The 18,560-nt window shown below is 31.0% G+C and overlaps 1 protein-coding gene across 11 annotated transcripts in view; it reads left to right on the forward strand.

Annotated features, from left to right (window-relative positions):
* LOC139501236 (uncharacterized) overlaps positions 1-18,560 on the forward strand; it is a 49,481-nt gene that overhangs the window by 22,892 nt on the left and 8,029 nt on the right. For 7 of the 11 annotated variants that reach the window (XM_071290239.1, XM_071290240.1, XM_071290241.1 and 4 more), the window contains one exon: positions 2,542-2,601. The gene's annotated coding sequence lies outside the window, so the exon portion shown is untranslated. Of the gene's footprint in view, positions 1-2,541; positions 2,602-5,060; positions 5,096-8,926; positions 9,189-18,560 lie in introns of those variants that run through there. The other 4 variants (XM_071290242.1, XM_071290243.1, XM_071290249.1 and 1 more) reach the window with 2 other exon arrangements.

Consider the following 18,560-nt stretch of genomic DNA (forward strand, 5'->3'; position numbering starts at 1 on the left):
TTTTACTAGGTCTTACTAGGCTGATTTACACAAGGTAACAGTGAACAGTCCCCATGATAACCAGTGGCAAATCTAGAAATTTTCCTAAGAGGAGACAATATCCAGTAATGCTTCAGTGATTCCCTATATCAACTAAATGTTTCCAACATAATGGGGGGGGGGGGGGGACCCTGGGCCCACTCTAAATCTGCCTCTGATGTCACATCACCAATATATTTGGACATATATTTCTTCCGTTGAGTCAACCTCCTTGTTGTAAAATCAGTCACAACCTCTTACAATCAAGGCAAGTAGGGTTCACTTTAAGGTGGTTTAGCAAAGTTTATGGAGCAAATATTTTTCTTGGCTCAGTTGCTCTAATGGTGGCTTAGTTTACCAGGGGCTCTGGGCTAAATCCAAGATGCACTAGGTACAGAGGATATGTTTTTATAGAGAAAATTGCTTTTACATTTTTAAGTAGGTCAAATACATCATAACTGAGGAAATCCATATTTTTTGCATTCACAAGATTATTTTAGACCATATTAGAGATTTTGAGTACTAAGTTAGAATTGCAAAAGACCAGGAAGATTTCATCAACATGAAACTTTATTCATATGTTCATTATGATGTAATCTTTTTCAATTTAATAAGTTGTGACCCAGATTACATGGTTCAGTAAACATAGAGATGCAAGAGCAGGAAATAAGTATAACATTCTCAGGTTAAAGTTTTATGTTAAGGTAGTTTATCATAAATGTTTTGTTCCCATCAACTTGAAAGTTAGAACAGATGTTCATTGTGAGTAAGGTGAACTTTTAATATTACATGACAAATTACAATTTTGACCCAGATTACAGGTTCGCTGAACAATGGACATGTATGTAGTGCTAGCAGGTCATGATGTCCTTATATATAGACAATTATATTTGTTTTTGAAGGCTGAAGAAAATGTTTGAGTAAATTTCATATCTATGTGTTAATTTTAACAAGCCATTAAGATTATGATCTATAACCATAAAAATGTCACATTTTTCAGAATTAAAATGTGTTGAAAAAGGTACCTAGGACTTTTGCTTTGATTTAAACAATTTACAGGTAAAAATGTATGACCATAATTGATGGCCCTATTTACCCAAATACGAGACAAGCTTTCAAAGGGATTTGTATCTTAGATTTATTGAAAGATCTAGCTAGGTTTTGACATGATTTTTTGTTGGCAAGCTGTATTTGCACAAGTTGTATTTTTTTTGCAAAAGATATACATGTATATACTTAACTATAACACCAAAAACAGTACTCTTGCTGATTTAATTTAACTGTCAGTAAATTAAAAATCAACCTCTTTCTTTAAGTTATAGTACTCTGAAAAATTATTTTAACTATTTAAAACCACAAAACTTGAGAAGCTCCACATTTGCTGCAACATACAAAACCATAGTAATTGGATAAGGGGGTGACTCGGTATTATGGGCCATAGGCGGATCCAGGGGGGCCCTGGGGGCCCGGGCCCCCCCTTTCGTGGGAAAAATTTGGTTGATTATATAGGGAATCACTGAAGCATGACTGGAGTGGGCCCCCCCTAAGGTCAGTCAGTGGGCCCCCCCTTATGAAAAGTTTTGGATCCGCCACTGTGGGCTCATGGCACAGCTGTCTATGGTATCACAGAAACTTGTAAATCACTAGGTTAGAAACCACATAAGCACAACAATTGTCTGTTCTTTCTGTTTCATTATGAGTCTTTACTCTTCATGCATGCTCAACAGATGAATATCAAGTACAATTTTCATATAAGCTGGTTATCAATTCCACACTTCCTGTATGTATTAAATGATATTAAACCACTGACTTAAAACATTGATTAATAATTGAAATGGTAGAATGCAACAGATTGGTATATAAACAACTGAATTTATCAAAATTCAAGCATTCTCAAGAACTTCTTGTATCAAAAGTACAGTGATATTATTGTCAATATTGTTATAAAAAGTAAAAAGATGTGGTATAATTGCCAATGTGACAATTTACTCTCTACCAGAGACCAAATAACATAGAAATTAACAACTATAGGGCACCATATGCATACTGCCTCAAACATGAGCAAAAACCCAAACCAATTCAAACGAGAAACTAATGGCATGATTTATGTAAAAATATTAATGAAAAACAAATTTGATATACAGTAACAAACAACAACCACTTATTACAGGCTCTTGATATTGGACAGGCACATACTGGATGTTGCAGGGTTAAACATGTTAGGGGCGTTCAACCCCCCAACTCCTAACCTGGAACAGTGGTGTAACATTGTTGTTTTGTTTTGTATATTGCAGCATTTTAGTGTACATGTACTTGGATTCTTGCCATGTTATTCTATTATAACAGTTTTTTGATGGCCAGTATATCACAATATATAGGGTACTTAGAATACTCATCAGTTTTATTCTGTAAGTGTGATTAGTAGAGGTTGATTAAGATGATGAAACTTTAACATTTAAGCTAACATCAGATTACATAGCATGTCTTAAAATAGTCTTGTATAAATGTTAATTGATTTTACAGGTTGCTTTAAGAACAAATGAAGATTTAAATTAAAGGCATTTGGTGAAACAGTATAAAAAGGTAAATATAATTAAGGCTTACAAAAATTCAATTAGATTTGTTGTTTTTCTAGGTCTATAATGGCTGGTCGGTCTGTCTGTCTGTCTGTCGTCATTCTTCAGTCAGAAATTTGAGTATAATGTCTTAACTTGACTAAAGTGAACATCGGTAAAAATTGACATGATTTGTTTCTTGATTGACATTAATGATATTGTACTGTTCTATGTTCATCTACAGTGTTTTTTGCAACTATCAAATGTTTCCAAAAAACAGTTGAATTCATAGTCGCTGACAGGGGAATTTTGTTGATTTCAAACAAAACCCAACTCTTAGAAACAAAAACATTATAAAGTACTTATACTTAACTATGAAAGCAGTATTTAAGATAACAGTTTGACTATTAAGAGCACAGGTACTGAGACATTAGTGCCTGTGATTAAGAGCCAACATGTTAAGACTCTTGACCCAAAATTACCCTCCCAGAGACGTCCTGGCTACAAGTATGGGTAACTGAAAGAAAAAATAACAAGCAAGCCGTTAGAATTTTTTTAGATGGAAAATGAGATACTCATAATTCTTCAAAGTGTTGATCTTTTATATTACCAAATAAAGATATTGTATTTAAAGTGGAAAAGATTACAATAAATCATACTATATCACATTACTAATCTTACAATATTAAAAGGCGCAAAAATCATTAATTTAATCAAAACCCTCACTAATACTTACATAACAATAGAAACAATTTTTTCTTCTTTGCGCGAGGCAATTTTGAACAATGATTTTAAATTCCCCCCTACGATTAAATTGTTAGAAGGCTATGTGACGGGATAATACGGCTGAATTGTATGCATTGAGATAAAAATTGTCTCCTAATAACAAACCAGCGTGACTTGGATAGAATGGGCTTTATTATTACAATCCTGATTTTCCTCCGATATCATATAATTTGCTGGGGACACCATTACTATAGGTAATTAATGCCTTTAGAGATAAAGTAGGTCATCCAAACTTGTAGTAAAAAATGGAGGGTATGGTGTAAATTGTGGATGTTTTATTTTGGTTGGTTAAAATTTCAACGTTGGGTTTGCAGTTTTGACAAATAGTGTTAGCAAGAATATCAAGTGTGCCCATTCGGTCAAGCTTATATTCAAGCTAATGAAGTTAGTAAAAAAACATAAAATGCCATTATTCTGTTAATCGGCAATTGTTCATAACTGTATTGTTTGGGGATAGACAATCTAATTAAAATTAAATCGTGCAGAACAAGAACAAGAACAATTTAAGATTTAATTTTAATTAGATTGGTTTGGGGGTGGGGGTGGGGGGTGGGGAGGAATATAAAGTAAAACGAAATAGTAAGTCAAACTACTATTACATGTACACAAATTTTGGCTAAGTTTGATGTAGATGGACTTGAGCCCCTGATATATAACCTCATTCATTGCCTTATATTTTCGTGATGAAGTCCTGTTCATGATCTAGAAAACATAAAACAGTAAGATCAAAGGGAAAATGTACAAAATGCTGATAAACTATAAGTTGCTTACATTTAGTTAAAAATATGATATACATTTTGTACATGTATGTATTATGGGTCATGCTGTTACAAAACTTTTGTATCTAATATCAAGCTGAATTTAATGTTTTCTATGGTTGATGAAATATGATTTTTGTATTGCTTGTTTAATCTTTTGGAACTGTCACTTTAAATAGTTACATATTCATGCAGTGATAAAATAATGATGGCTGTTATTTGATGAGCAGACTTGATTTGTGAAAAAAAGTTTCTCTCTCTCATCTGCATTCTTTTTAAAATGCTATTGCAATTAGTATGTAGATAGTGTTGATGCAGAAGACCACCAACAGGAAAGAATAACCCTGACTTACTGACTCTCTTCTTTGTTAACATCTAATTGGTGCATCATCTCAATTTGGATGCAACTTTACTATTCCAAAAATTAGGAAAACATTGCAGCAATTTAACACTTGCATGTCTGGATGTGTAATTTTTTAATTGACTTGTTGCAGAGTTTAAGTTTCATGTTTCAATAAGGGTCCTAACCTATTTCTGATTATTATGTTCATGTTTTTTTTGTCCCAGATTCTGATATGCTGTAAGATTTTACCCTAGAAATTTGTTCATGAAATAAGTGAAAATAAAACCCTCAAGTAAATCTCCTGCTTCACAATGTGCAAACTTAATACGAAGAAACCTTTTTTTCCAAATTTCATGTTAGGTTACAAGTAAAAAGAATGCACTTTGTACCCTTCCTGAACTGTGCTATCTCTGACACTGTTATTACCTATTTATTATATAATTTTATGTATTACATTGGTGTACATGTATATTATATACCTGATAATGATCACCTCTTTTTTTACTAAGTACAACAACTTTGATAATGATACAATGACAGCTTTATATTTTACACCACACCATCAATTCTTCATATAGTACAAACATTTATTTATTTTAGTGTTTTAATGATAAGGAAAAAGACATCTTTGCCAGGTAGGAGAAATTGATTGCACTATAATGTTTATATCACCAGGTGGTTTATCGTTTATTTACAAATTTTCATGTTAAAGAAATCTTTTTTCTGGATGATTTTTCCTATGTTGAGGAATTTTATCAGAAGTTTTGTTTCTTATACAATGTAATGACAAGTAGGTGTCAAAGTCTGATTTAATGGTTAATATGCATTCTGAAGATTATTTAACACACAGAAATATATGAAATGTGCAAGGATGCATGTTAAAATCAAGTCAATTGCAAATAAATTTCAGAGATATGAATGTTTAAGAGTTTATTGTCATAAGTTATAAACAGGTACTTGTATTTTTTTTAACTAATTCATTTTCACAAATAGCTTTAGTCAGTAAGTTTAAAAGATAGGCAAGAGTGCAAGTATAAAATGTTCAGTGTACCGATTGGTTTTGAAATTATTACTGCTAAGGGGAAACAACTTTGAAACAAGTTGCTTCTTCATGTTTTTGTGACTTTACCTTAAAATTAACTAAGTTCAACTAGATAAATTTTTATGCCCCACTTAAGGGCCTTATGTTTTTCGGTCTGTGTGTCTGTTTGTTCGTCGAATCTGTCGTTCGTCAGTCTGTTTGTTCTTCAGCCTGTCTGTCCTGCTTATGTTAAAGTTTTTGGTCAAGGTAGTTTTTGATGAAGTTGAAATCCAATCCACTTGAAACTTAGTACACATGTTCAACTATGATATGATCTTTCTAATTGTAATGCCAAATTAGAGTTTTCACCTCCAATTGCACAGTCAACTGAACATAGAAAATGATAGTGTGATTGGGGCATCGGTGTAATATGGACACATTCCTGTTAAATGGGTTGTAATATGAACACATTCTTGTTAAATAGGTTGTAACACTCCTCATGTTAAACTGTCATAGTCTTGTCCTGTTACAAGTCTTTTTGCTTATTATTTTTCTTTCAGGAAATAATTTAAGCTGGTTAAATCTTATGGGGATATTAGGTCACAGCGGCTTAAATAAATTATCTCAAATGTGAACCCTTTACCATTTTAACTGGTTAAATCTTATGAGGATATTAGGTCACAACGGCTTAAATAAATTATCTCAAACATGTACCCTTTACCCTTTTTTTAAAGCTGAATACCAACAGACTTCTATAAATAACAATTAATTCACAAGTTTTAATAGGCTAATTTATCTTTGTTAAATGAAGCATATTGGTTTAAAATATATTTAAAATTTTCTTACCTAAAGATTATAACATGTATTGAATGGAGGATTATTAAATACAATAAAATGTCAATTTGACCTTTTATCAGTTCAAATTCACCATGTAATTTTTGTCCAAACAAAATGGTGTCTTAGGCTTAATACCATGTCAGACATTAAGCACCTTTCGGGCAGATAGAATTGAAGTCCAGAACTTCAACTTTGAAAAATTTGATGGAGTTTAAATCTCTGATATAAAAGTGAAATTTGTGGAAGTGGATTACATGTATAAAAAAGACAGATTTACTTATCTATGTAGAACTTTGTCCTCATTGTGAAAGATATATGAAAATTCAGTGGATTTTATATTTCTTAAGATGAGATAGATAAATGGATCTTAAAATGTCCTCAACTTTTTGAATGTAGAGGTCAGAAGCCACATACTAATTCTTGGAGGTAAGCATAAAGACAATTCATCTATGTATAAGCTTGAGTTATCTGACAGACCATATTTTAACAACAGTTAATTATAGAGAACCATAATCATGTTTTCCTCACAATCAAAATGATTTATGTTAAATAGTTTGTTCTGAAAATGCATTTGTTACGGGATTGCTTCCTTTAGAAAATGTAGAAGATACTAAGTCAGCAGTAAGCGGTTGAGCTCAGGAAGTACTTCTTTAGCTCAGTCGGTTCACATGCTGCCTTCTAACACAGAGATTGGAGTCCTGGTAGAGACAAGCAATTTTGTAATGAAATTCATGCTCTCTGGTTACACATTAAACATTCTGCAACCAGTTTATAATACAGAAAAAAAGAATCATTAGCTCTTTCTTAGCTATTTTGTTGCTCACTGATGGAATGATTAAGTCTTGACCTATGGCTTTTTTAGATGATTTATTTTGAACCGTGCTAATGTATTTATTGGTCAATTTTTATCTTGTGCAATGATAATGATTTATAATTTGTCTCCTGGGCACTGATTGGTCATGGTGATAAATTAAAGTAATTTAATGTTGTGGTCATTTAGGATAAATTGTACACATATGTCTCATTTGTAAAGTTGTTCATAATCAGGCTGATTAATTGTTGAAATGGCCTCATGTTTAAAGTTACTTTATTGATCTTTATTGTTAACCTGCTTTTAATAGAGAAGTGCTAGGAATAGAATCAGATACCCCAAATGAAGCAGGACCTAAAAACAACTGAATTGCATAAGGGAGATATTTCATATTTTAATGAACTGGTTATAGTTTATCTTTTAAAAATATCTGATCACTATTTTGAATTAAATACTGATAACCAAATAGAATTGATTTTATCATTATGAATTAATAAATACAGAATATTAAAGTACCTTCCAATTAATTTAGTTGCAGTATTATAGAGATGAAATGTTTACCACCTGAAGGTTGTAATGGTTTTAAATTATGACACCTAAAATGAGTTTTTTGTACCTGTTAATTGATGGAGTTGTCAAATTAGTCTCGTGTAGTCTAGTGTAAATGGGTTTTAGGTTTAAAAAATAATTCTTTCTAATAACAAATATAGTTGTGTAAAAATACTTTACCGTATTTAAATAAACTGACAGGAAAAGGCATTAGCCAAGCAAGAACAACCTTAATACATTACTGTCAAAACTTTTTATAATTGGTTGAACTTTTGTGACTGGTTGGGTGCATATTGAAACTTTGCTGGGGTTCGATTTATACGTAATCTGTTATTGGTTTTTCGTGGGAATGAAAAGGATGATTTAGCATCAAATTCATTCAACTTAAATTTTATAGATTTGTATTAAAAATCCTATGAGGTTCACATGTTGCATTTCTTTTTTTCCCTTTTTTTTTCTGTAAAGAAAACAACAACTAAGTTGATGTCTAGTATATTCATAGGCGGATCCATGGGAAAAAATTGGTTGATTATATAGGGAATCATTGAAGCATGACTGGAGCGGGTCCCCCTTAGGAAAAGTTCTGGATCCGCCACTGGTATTTGCACAGAAATAAAATAAAAAAATGATTTCATCTGTGTATCATGTGTTAAAAGAGGAAGGGTTTTAAAAGATGTGGCTCAGTTAAACTTTTTCATGCATCTCAGAAAACTAAATGCTTAATTTTGCATTATAAGAAGTATCTTAAGTTTTGTAACCTAAAAAAAATGTACATCCCGATCTGAGTTAGGTGTTTTAACAGTGTTATATTTTGTATTTAGAAAATCTATTAAATTTAAATACTTTTATAGCACATGCATGTAACCACAAAACACAAACAAGAAAATGAAAAGCCAAACAATGCAGTATATCATGTAATTGTTCTGTAATCTTATCTTAAGTAAACTTCTGTGATAATACTGCATACTATTGAAAGGATTTTAAAATGTGTTATAAAATTTTGAAGGTCACCTAAAGAACTAGCGTGCAATAAAATAATACCCTGCAATTAATTCAAAAGAAGAAAAAAAAGAAAATTTAAATTCCTTAGGTAAATCTCTATAGCTATTGTCAGGCTGCACAATGCTATTTGTAAACCAAGGAGCTAAGACCATTCGTAACTGCACAATATGGGGGTAACAACCCTGCAACGCTAATAATAAAAGGTGGTGATCATTTTTAATGTTTCTCAACAGGTAAAAATAGCACAAGGTGATTTCATCACTAAAGTATGTAGTAATTTGGCTAGGTGAAGGTAGGGTAATAAATTGTCATAACACACAGGGCCTGGAGCAAGGTGATTTCACTGCTATGATCAGTACTGGATCAATACTCATAGATTATTGATGACTTTTGGACAAATTATCAGACAGTTTTTATTTTCGGTGACTTTTGGGACTGAATTTTATGTGAGTGTTTTTTTGGCGATTTTTTTTCGAGGATTGATTGGCATGGATGTAATTTGTAAACTGTAAGTAACATATGGTTGTTGTTTATATATACTATTTTTGACACATAACAAGTGTTATTTTTCGCAGAAATTAGGTTATGTCAGTATGAATTTATATAAATAGTAACTTGCTGATAGTTTTTAAAATTATTTATTATAAAAATGTTGTAAAAAGTTTGTGTTTTATATTAGTAACATCAAAAACATCAAAGTGATTATACAATTCTGGATTTTTTTATGAAATAAAATTAAAAGGTGGAAAAAAGGTATTGATAGGCATTCTTATTTCTTCTGACAGATTAAGAAAACATTTGAATATTTCTCCAATTCATTTCATTGTAGAAATACACTGTTCACATTGTTTTGTGTGCATTAACTATTGCAAATGACAAAATTGCTTGATTAATTTTTTTTCCTGAATTTAAAGTAATCTCTACAATTTTTTTTTATAGAAAATAAATGCAATCCAATTACCCAACAATGAATCAGTTGAATTTTGCTTTGGTTCAAATCACACTTAGAAGTTAGCATTTTAATTCATTTCTAATATCCTATCCTTGTTTAAGTTGAGATTTGTACACCTAAATTCTCATGTATATATATGTACAACCAATGAAAAACATAAAGAAAATTGAAATAAAATTGTACTTCCAAAAGCTATTTTTTATGATAATGTATCATAAGTAGTTGATTTCTAGAGCACATCTTCTAAATGTAAATTAAATGAGATAATATGGAAAGATAGTCATAATGTATGAGATTTTGTGTTGAGATATTTTTGGTTCAATAGAGTATAAGTTCTGAAGAGTTTAATGTCAAATCTGACCAAATTAAACTTAACCTGGTGATAATTATCATATTAAAATAAGATTAATGTGAAATTAGAGAGAAGATATGTTTTGCGCCTGTCCCAAGTCAGGAGCCTCTGGCCTTTGTTAGTCTTGTATTATTTTAATTTTAGTTTCTTGTGTACAATTTGGAAATTAGTATGGCGTTCATTATCACTGGACTAGTATATATTTGTTTAGGGGCCAGCTGAAGGACGCCTCCGGGTGCGGGAATTTCTCGCTACATTGAAGACCTGTTGGTGACCCTCTGCTGTTGTTTTTTTATTTGGTCGGGTTGTTTTCTCTTTGACACATTCCCCATTTCTATTCTCAATTTTATTTATATATTTTTCTATTCTTTATTGCTACTTTTTTAATCTAACTCATTCTTGTAAATCATATCACTTGGAGTTAATATTTTTCTTCATGATGATAAAATGAAGGTCGACAGTACACATCATTTTTATTTCTGAAACGGTTTAAATTTGAATTGTTTGCTATTAAACAAAAATGAAGTAATATATACAATTCAGCACTGTTCAGAAAAAATTCTGCACGGTATATGAAATGCTCAGAATCTAATTAAAAGTTTTTGTTTTCACTCATTATGTGGCAGTATTTTGCTGTTCTAATAATATTCATATTTAGTTATACTGGGGCCTTTTATAGCTTTCTTTACACTTTGGATTTTACTCATTGTTGAAGCTATACTGTAACCTATAATTGTTCACATCTTTGTACTTTGGGCCTTATGGATAGCTGTTTTGTTTAAGATCATACAAAATTACCTCATTATATATACCTAAGATGAGCAGTCCATAATTGTATTGGTATGTATTGCTCTGATTTGTTTCATTCTCAGCTGGTTAATATAATACCTGTAAGCAGAATTGATTTTTTTCTTTACACATAACATTTAAAATTGCATGTAAGCTTTAACATTTATGATTATTTTTTTTGCATCTTTTGACAATGAAACAATACAAAAGACATGATATAATATTAAAAACCATTTTTTATAAGTACCTATCAACTTTGTGTACTAGTTGTACTAATTAACTCATTGCATAAGTTTAAGTTAGAACACGATTTTACATCTACTTTGTGATCTCTAAGTAGTAGTAACTTTGTTATATAATATTGAAGTGACTTTATTCTCAATGACAGTTATATTTAGACAAAGTTTTGACTTTCAAAATCAGTCAGTCAGTAAAAGATGATATTGCAGATTAATAGATAGACATTGTGGACATTGTGGATTCAGTTAGTCAGTAAAAGTTGACATTGCAGATTTAAGTCAGTCAGTTAGACATTGACATTGTGGATTTCCATCAGTCAATAAAGCACTGACAAAGTGGATTCAGTGGACAGTAAAAGATTGACATTGTGGATTCAGTCAGTTAGTAAAACATCCACATTGTGGATTTAAAAGCTAAAGTTTGACATTGTGGATTCAGTCAGTTGGTAAAACATTGACATTGTGGATTCAGTCAGTTGGTAAAACATTGACATTGTGGATTCAGTCAGTTGGTATATATAAGCATTGTGGATTCAATCAGTCCGTAAAGCACTGATGTTGTAAGTCAATAAAACATTGACATTTTGGATTTTAGTCAGTTAGTAAAACACTGACATTGTGGATTCAGTTAATCAGTAGAATGTTGACATTTTGAATTCAGTAAGTCAGTGAAACATTGATATTGTAGAAGTGTATCTAGATATTTACATTTTCTTTGCTTTTGTTTTTTGCAACTTGGCAATGAATTTGGCATCAGCTAAATCTTGGTGCTAGTATTTTTTTTTATATTGGCAAATTATCATCTGGATGATGTGAAAACATGTATTAAATACTCCCATGATTACAAAGTTTTACTGCTGGTAAATTATAATACAGGCTTTGTTCTACATTGAAAATATTTTTCCCTTGTTTAACGGAAAATATATTTGATAACTAGAGTTTTTTCTATACAGAATTTCTTCTTAAGAGTAAACAAAGTTGTTACTATTTGTATCACACTTAATCATATACACAGCATGTATTTATAGCTATTTAAAAAAGCGGTTACTTTTCTTCAATTTATTTTCTAAACTGTCCTTAAATAATCTTTAAATAAATGTTTCTTTAACTCATCTTAGGTTAAAGGTCAATGTTAACTACATGTACCAGAATTCATTATAAAAGTGATTTTTTGCAATGCTTGCCTTTAAGTATAACCAAACTGACAGTAAAATGATTTTCATATTTAAATTTATTTAAATTGAGTATTAATAATTTCATAAAGATTTGAGAACTGAAATTGACAAGTTTATAGTGAGTGATCATTCTTGCAAAAACATTCATAAATTACAGAAATACCTGATTATTCAATCATGTTCATTTCAGTAGACTAACAGAAATCCCATTCATTTTTAATAAATTTGTAAATTATTTTCTAGCCTTTGATTGATGGGCCAGTGACGTGAAACTAATTGATAAACAATTTTTTACCTGTAAGGTATGAAAAATAAATAAATTATTTACATATTTGATGATTTTACATGCCTTTATATTTACAGTTTCTTATGCAAGGTCATGCAGGAAAAGTGTAGATAAATAGAAAAGAAATGAATGAATTTACTTATGCAAACATTTTATATAGCAGTATAAATAAAATCATCTTTTAAATAAATAAATGATTTGCATGTTTAAAGTTTATTTAGACTAGACATTAAAGATTTAATTCAACATATTAAAGTACAAAGATTAATCATCCTGATAGATAATGATTATCATTTATTTTCATCTGTCAGATGCATGTATATATCCCATTGCCTTACAAGTGCACAACTATTTATTTACTGCTAATAAATGTAGTGTAACCTATAAATTAAATATCATTACAGTAAAATCCCTAAAAGTGCAAGACATTCCAAAATATATTTCTTTTAGGCATTTAATATCTTTTTCATCTTCATGGACTGTTACGAAACTTTGATGGAAGCTTCCTCATGATCAAGAAAAAACATCTGAAGAAATTCATTTATTTATAATTTACTGATATGTGGACTTAATTTTTGACAGTCAACATTACACTTTTACTCTGATAGCAGTGATGGCTGTTGAGATGACAGAATTCTGAAGAGCCCATTACGACTTTATGAATCATTCAGCTACGAAATCTATCTTTGCTCTAATTTAAAATTTTATCAGTATGCAAAAAAGGTTACAGAAATCTAGTTTTCCCTGGGATTCTTCATGAAAGTACTTGGTAAAAAAGTTCTGATTTATTTCTTGTTGACATCAGGAGTTTATTGACATTCATTTTTTGCTTGATTATAAAATTGGCCAATTATCAAGTTGATTATGTTTGCTATCATTTATGTAATACACTGTACTTTGTAACACATATCACACATATTGCAACATTTCTATTATAATTGGCTCCAAATAGTTGGCAACAAATTTATTTACAAATAGTGCAGGTTTGTTTACATATAGTGCATTTATTTCTGGGATGTTATTATTACTTTTATATATAGGACACACGTTGTCTAAGTTAGTGCTAATTTATTTATACATTCAGTTAAGAAAGGACAATTGGACCTTATGTTCAAAGTTAAAAGTTGCAGATTTTCAAATCATGTAAGTTTAAATATTTTTTTAAGCGATTTTAAGATTATTTTGCAAAAATGGGGGCTATATAAGTGTTGTTTTTTCCCCCTGTATTTTACAGTGAGATTATAGTCTAAATAATGACTGAAGTTGTTACATTTCTTTGCTCATGTAATATTTCATTATTCATTGATTTTGTAATCCTGGAACCTTTGTTGTGAATTTCTATTAATGAGTGGCTGTCTTGAAACATGGAGTTTTTGCTCCCATTCTGGATTTCCTCACTAGGATCTTAGATAAAAACATAAATGAATGAAGATCTGCTCTATTGCTTGAGGCTTTGTCAAGTGTGTACGATTTTGTGTCATGGATGTACATGTGTTTTATTGCCAATTAGACATCTATTCTGGTAATTGTAATGTCTTAAACAATCATCCACCTTTAACAAACAAGAATCAATCAATCTATCTTATCAACAATGATCAAAGACGTAATAATGTATCAACAAAAATAGACTGAAAACAAAAGGTTCTATTGAGTCAATTTTATGACCCAATTTGTCAATAAATTGGACTATAAACAAGTTATGAAGATATTGGGATATAAATGCAGGCTTGGGACATCTGTGATATTATTTTACAATTCAAGGGAGTCCTACTGTAATCACTCATTTTTTCCTACAAACTGGCTGTGAAACATTTTTTTGGGCTTTGGTGGCCGAGTGGTCTAAGTAGTTACTACTATATCACCAACTAGTCAACACTGAGGTTGAGAGTTCGATCCCTGCTTGTCGGGGTGCACTGGAGTCCAATTTTAGTTGACTAGGATTGTTAGTTTTCCTGGTTTTCTCCAGGCACTAAGGCTTCTTCCACCAATAGAAACTGACCACCACAAAATAAGCCCAAAAGCAGTGCTTAACAGGCGTTAAAGCACCAAAAATCAATCAATGAAACATTTTCTAGCTGTATTTGAAAATCCATGGGTGGAATAGGGCAGGTTTTTGCTCTTTGGTTTGGTCGTTATCTAGTTGACACATTTCCATTTCCATTCTCTATTCTATGTTAAAATAGGCCCAATTCATAGGATGTAAATTCTTTAGAATGAAGTAAAACTAAATATGATGAAATGAAATATAGATAATTTCGTAAACTTTTGGTTGAAAGGACATGTAAAATGTAGGCTTTCGAATTAAACAGATGACATTTTCACCAGATAACATTAAACCTCAAATTCCTCAAGCAGGAATAATAATAAAACCACACTGATAACTTAAATGGGGCATTGTTTTCTTACTTGTTTTTGAGAGGTGCAGTTTAGCAAGATGTTTGGTACACTATCCCTTCTATAAGGAGTAACTAATCCAGTTTGTAAAGTATGGGAAGACCATTTCTTTTTTTAAAGACACCCACTACATAAATGTATAAATACATTTAGATATGTGTCTCAAATTTGCCTTTTAAAGGACAAATTTCTCCTTAAAAGCTTATCTTAATTCTGGGAAATAGTTTGAACAGAGCGCCCTTGATGTCAAAATAAATTTGAAGATACAACCCCAAAAATAACAAAGATTGAAGTATTGATGTCAGCAGAGCTCTCAAAATCTTTTTTTTTTTCTGGTGGTCCTTGAAAAAATCTTCTGGTCTTCACTATTATTTCTTTCTAATGCAGAATACCCAAATTGTGTTGGTCCTATAGAAAATTTTTGAGGTCAAAATCGTCAGACCACCACATTTCGAGGACTCCATACCTGCCAAATTTGTACAGTAACCAGTTTTTGAAACTTATTTTATCATTTTATTTGTGACATGAATATTTAAATACAAATATATGATACATTAAACTGTCAGAACTTTTTATTGAACATCCTCCTTCACTAAAAACAAACAAAATATATATCATAAGTATAATTTTATGGACACCTTTATACCATGTTATATGTAAAGACTTTTTTAAGTAGGTTTATAGGTTGATAAAAGGCCTGGGGTTATTGGTTCAATAATAATGATTCTAATATTTGATATGTCAGAAACCTGAGGGAACATATGTATTCTAACTTATAATCATTTAGTGCATAAATATCTTGAAAGGAAAACATGACTTAATAGGCAATATTAGATATGTAGCCATTTTGATATTGAAGTTTGATACATTTTGTGAATGTTGTGCAAACTAAATAATGTAGTTCTGTAACTATTTATGATGATTGTAGTCACTGGTCTAAGGCTTTTAGTTCTGTTATTATTAGATTAGATCAGATTCATAGACAAAGAAATCAAATTTAATATTTCTGAATTAAAATTTTAAAATGTTTAATGAAAAACAGTTTAATAACTAGGACAAAATAAGGGGGTGGGACAGGGTTGTTTGGTACATATATTGTTGATATATAGAATGGAACCAATTGTTTGATGAATGGTTTGGCAACTGACATTTATATTTTATTGTGGTTATGTTGTAAACCTGACAATAATTACCAATAATATGTTTTGTATGATAAATACATTTATAAATTGTAACACATTGGAACTGGTGAAGCATCAACTTCCTGTTGGAGTGAATGGATGCATGGATGAGGAATATGGTTGACAAAGATATTGGTTGTCTTTTTTGGCGATTTGTCATTATATTATTGGAAACAGAGGATTTAACTTTTTTCAAAAGATCATTTAGTATTCCCTGTTAAAACGTCCTGAATCTGCATGAAATGTTTGCCACTGGACATTACAGCATTTGATCCATATCAAGAACTGCTTTTTTTGTAGCAGGTTTTGCAGTAGTTTGCAAAGCAAAGTAATATGTCTTTTTATGTCATAGCTACTCTAGAATTGTTAAAAACACTGGTTTTATTTCAATGAAATTAATTAAAGAATAGTTCAGCTATCGTTGCTATAGATTTATGGAGTATTTCTTATGACCAGACATACATGATGCAGATCTATAAATTCAAATTTAGCATTAGGAAAGTTGATCAGAAGAATGAATCTTCTATTAGAAGATTGCACACTAGATTGCACATCCTTAGATTTTAATAAGATTAAGTTAAGTTATCTCCCCTTATCTAGAAAATATAACTGAATTGTTATGCATATATCTGTTGATCAAATTAATAACAAATCAATTTATCCTTGAAAAAACTGTCTAGATAGATATTAAAATAGATTGAACTGATTCTTAAGAATGTAGGTGGGTTTTATGTGGAATAAATCAGTATTTTGTGTTAAATTTTTTTTGTCTAAATGTTAATTATCTGTTTCTATGGTTTTAATGTGGCAGATGTAGCAGTTTAAATACATTAGAATAAAGGTGTTTACTGGATTTTGGAAAATGTTACAATAATTCACTGTCAATCTAAGTCCTGTACACTGATGCAGCAGAAAAACCTGTTTATATTGTTTTGAAAGGTTGAATTGAAAATGTTTTTGGAAAGAGTACCATCATCATGGTACCCCTCACTGTAATACATTATTGAGACTTGTTCTTTTAGTAAGGTGGGGGTGCCATATGAAACTCTTTACCTATTTTAAAAAAACTATTTACTTTGATATTTAATTAATCGACTCTTAGATATTTATGAGGTGACCTCCCCTTTCAGTGGCGGATCCAGCCATTTTAAAAAGGGGGGGGGGGGGGGGGTGTTCCCAACCCAGAGTAAAGGGGGTTCCAACTATATGCTCCCATTCAAATGCATTGATCGGCCAAAAAAAGGGGGGTTCCAACCCCCGAAACGCCCACCCCATCCCCCCCCCCCCCTGGATTCGCCACTGCCTTTACAGAAAATGTACTTTTGGTGAAAAAATAAACTGTTAAATATTAAATACTGTTAATTTCCTTACCATACTTAATCACCTCATACACACTCCCCCTGGATAATGACATTGTCCTGGTTGAAAGGAAGCATAGAAAGTAAATAGTTTAATATTTAAGAGTTACTTCCCCTTTACAGAAAATGCGGCCCATAATTTGTACTCTTGGTGAAAAACTAAACTGTTAAAAATTGAATAATGTTAAATGTCCTGACCATACTTAATCACCCTCACACACACTCCCCCCTGGATAATGACATTGTCTTGGTTGAAAGGAAGTTTGGAATGTTTTACAAGATGTACCTTGTTTCCCTGGGGTGTTAGGATGAAGTAAGAGGTGTCAGGGCATACCTGTTCTCACCTGCGTAACATCAAAGGAAGTCATTAACAGGTAACATGCTTATTGTTCTAGATTGTCAAGAACAAGGTGTTTGTGAGCAGGTACATTATAGTATACATGTAATATGTCATTAGGATGTTCCTCTTAATTGGTTGTACATGTAAAAATAACTGTTAGCCTCAATATCAGATTCATGATTGGAGGTCAAGTAGACTAAATGGAAGGTAAATTTAAATCAATTATTTGGGGTAATTATATTCTCCCGAAAATTTGTAGATCATATGATTTTCCAATCTGACTGCATTATAAGCTTGATATCAATTTGATTGCTAGGAATAAACTTATTGACACTATGGTACATGTATTTAGCTGAATTTTTTGTCTCAGAAAGACCTAAGATCTGCTCAAACTGCCTTCTGGCATCAAGCAACAATCACTTTTAATTGTGACGTCAAATCTTTTAATTTGTGATGTCAAATTTTATTAGAACTTGAGTAATTTTATGTAATAGCGAACTAATTTGCATACAAGTGTAAATAGGTCTAAAAATAACTTGACCATCTGTTAATTTTTTTATGAGATAAAATATAGATACATATTTGACATATTTTCAGGTTCATATTTCTGGAATTCAAAAATGAGACTAAAAAAATTGAGGGTTGTACTGAAATTAGTTCAAGTCCAATATTTATTGGATATTTGAGAAAATGTAATGAGTGAAATACTATAATCAGTTGAAATGAATTACTCAGTGTTAAATTGAATCTTCCTAAAGGTAATTCATATTAGACCTAATTTTGTGAAAAACATATATTTTCACTACAACAAGTA

This window comes from Mytilus edulis, chromosome 13 (genome assembly GCF_963676685.1).
Source record: "Mytilus edulis chromosome 13, xbMytEdul2.2, whole genome shotgun sequence".
Taxonomy (NCBI): domain Eukaryota; kingdom Metazoa; phylum Mollusca; class Bivalvia; order Mytilida; family Mytilidae; genus Mytilus; species Mytilus edulis.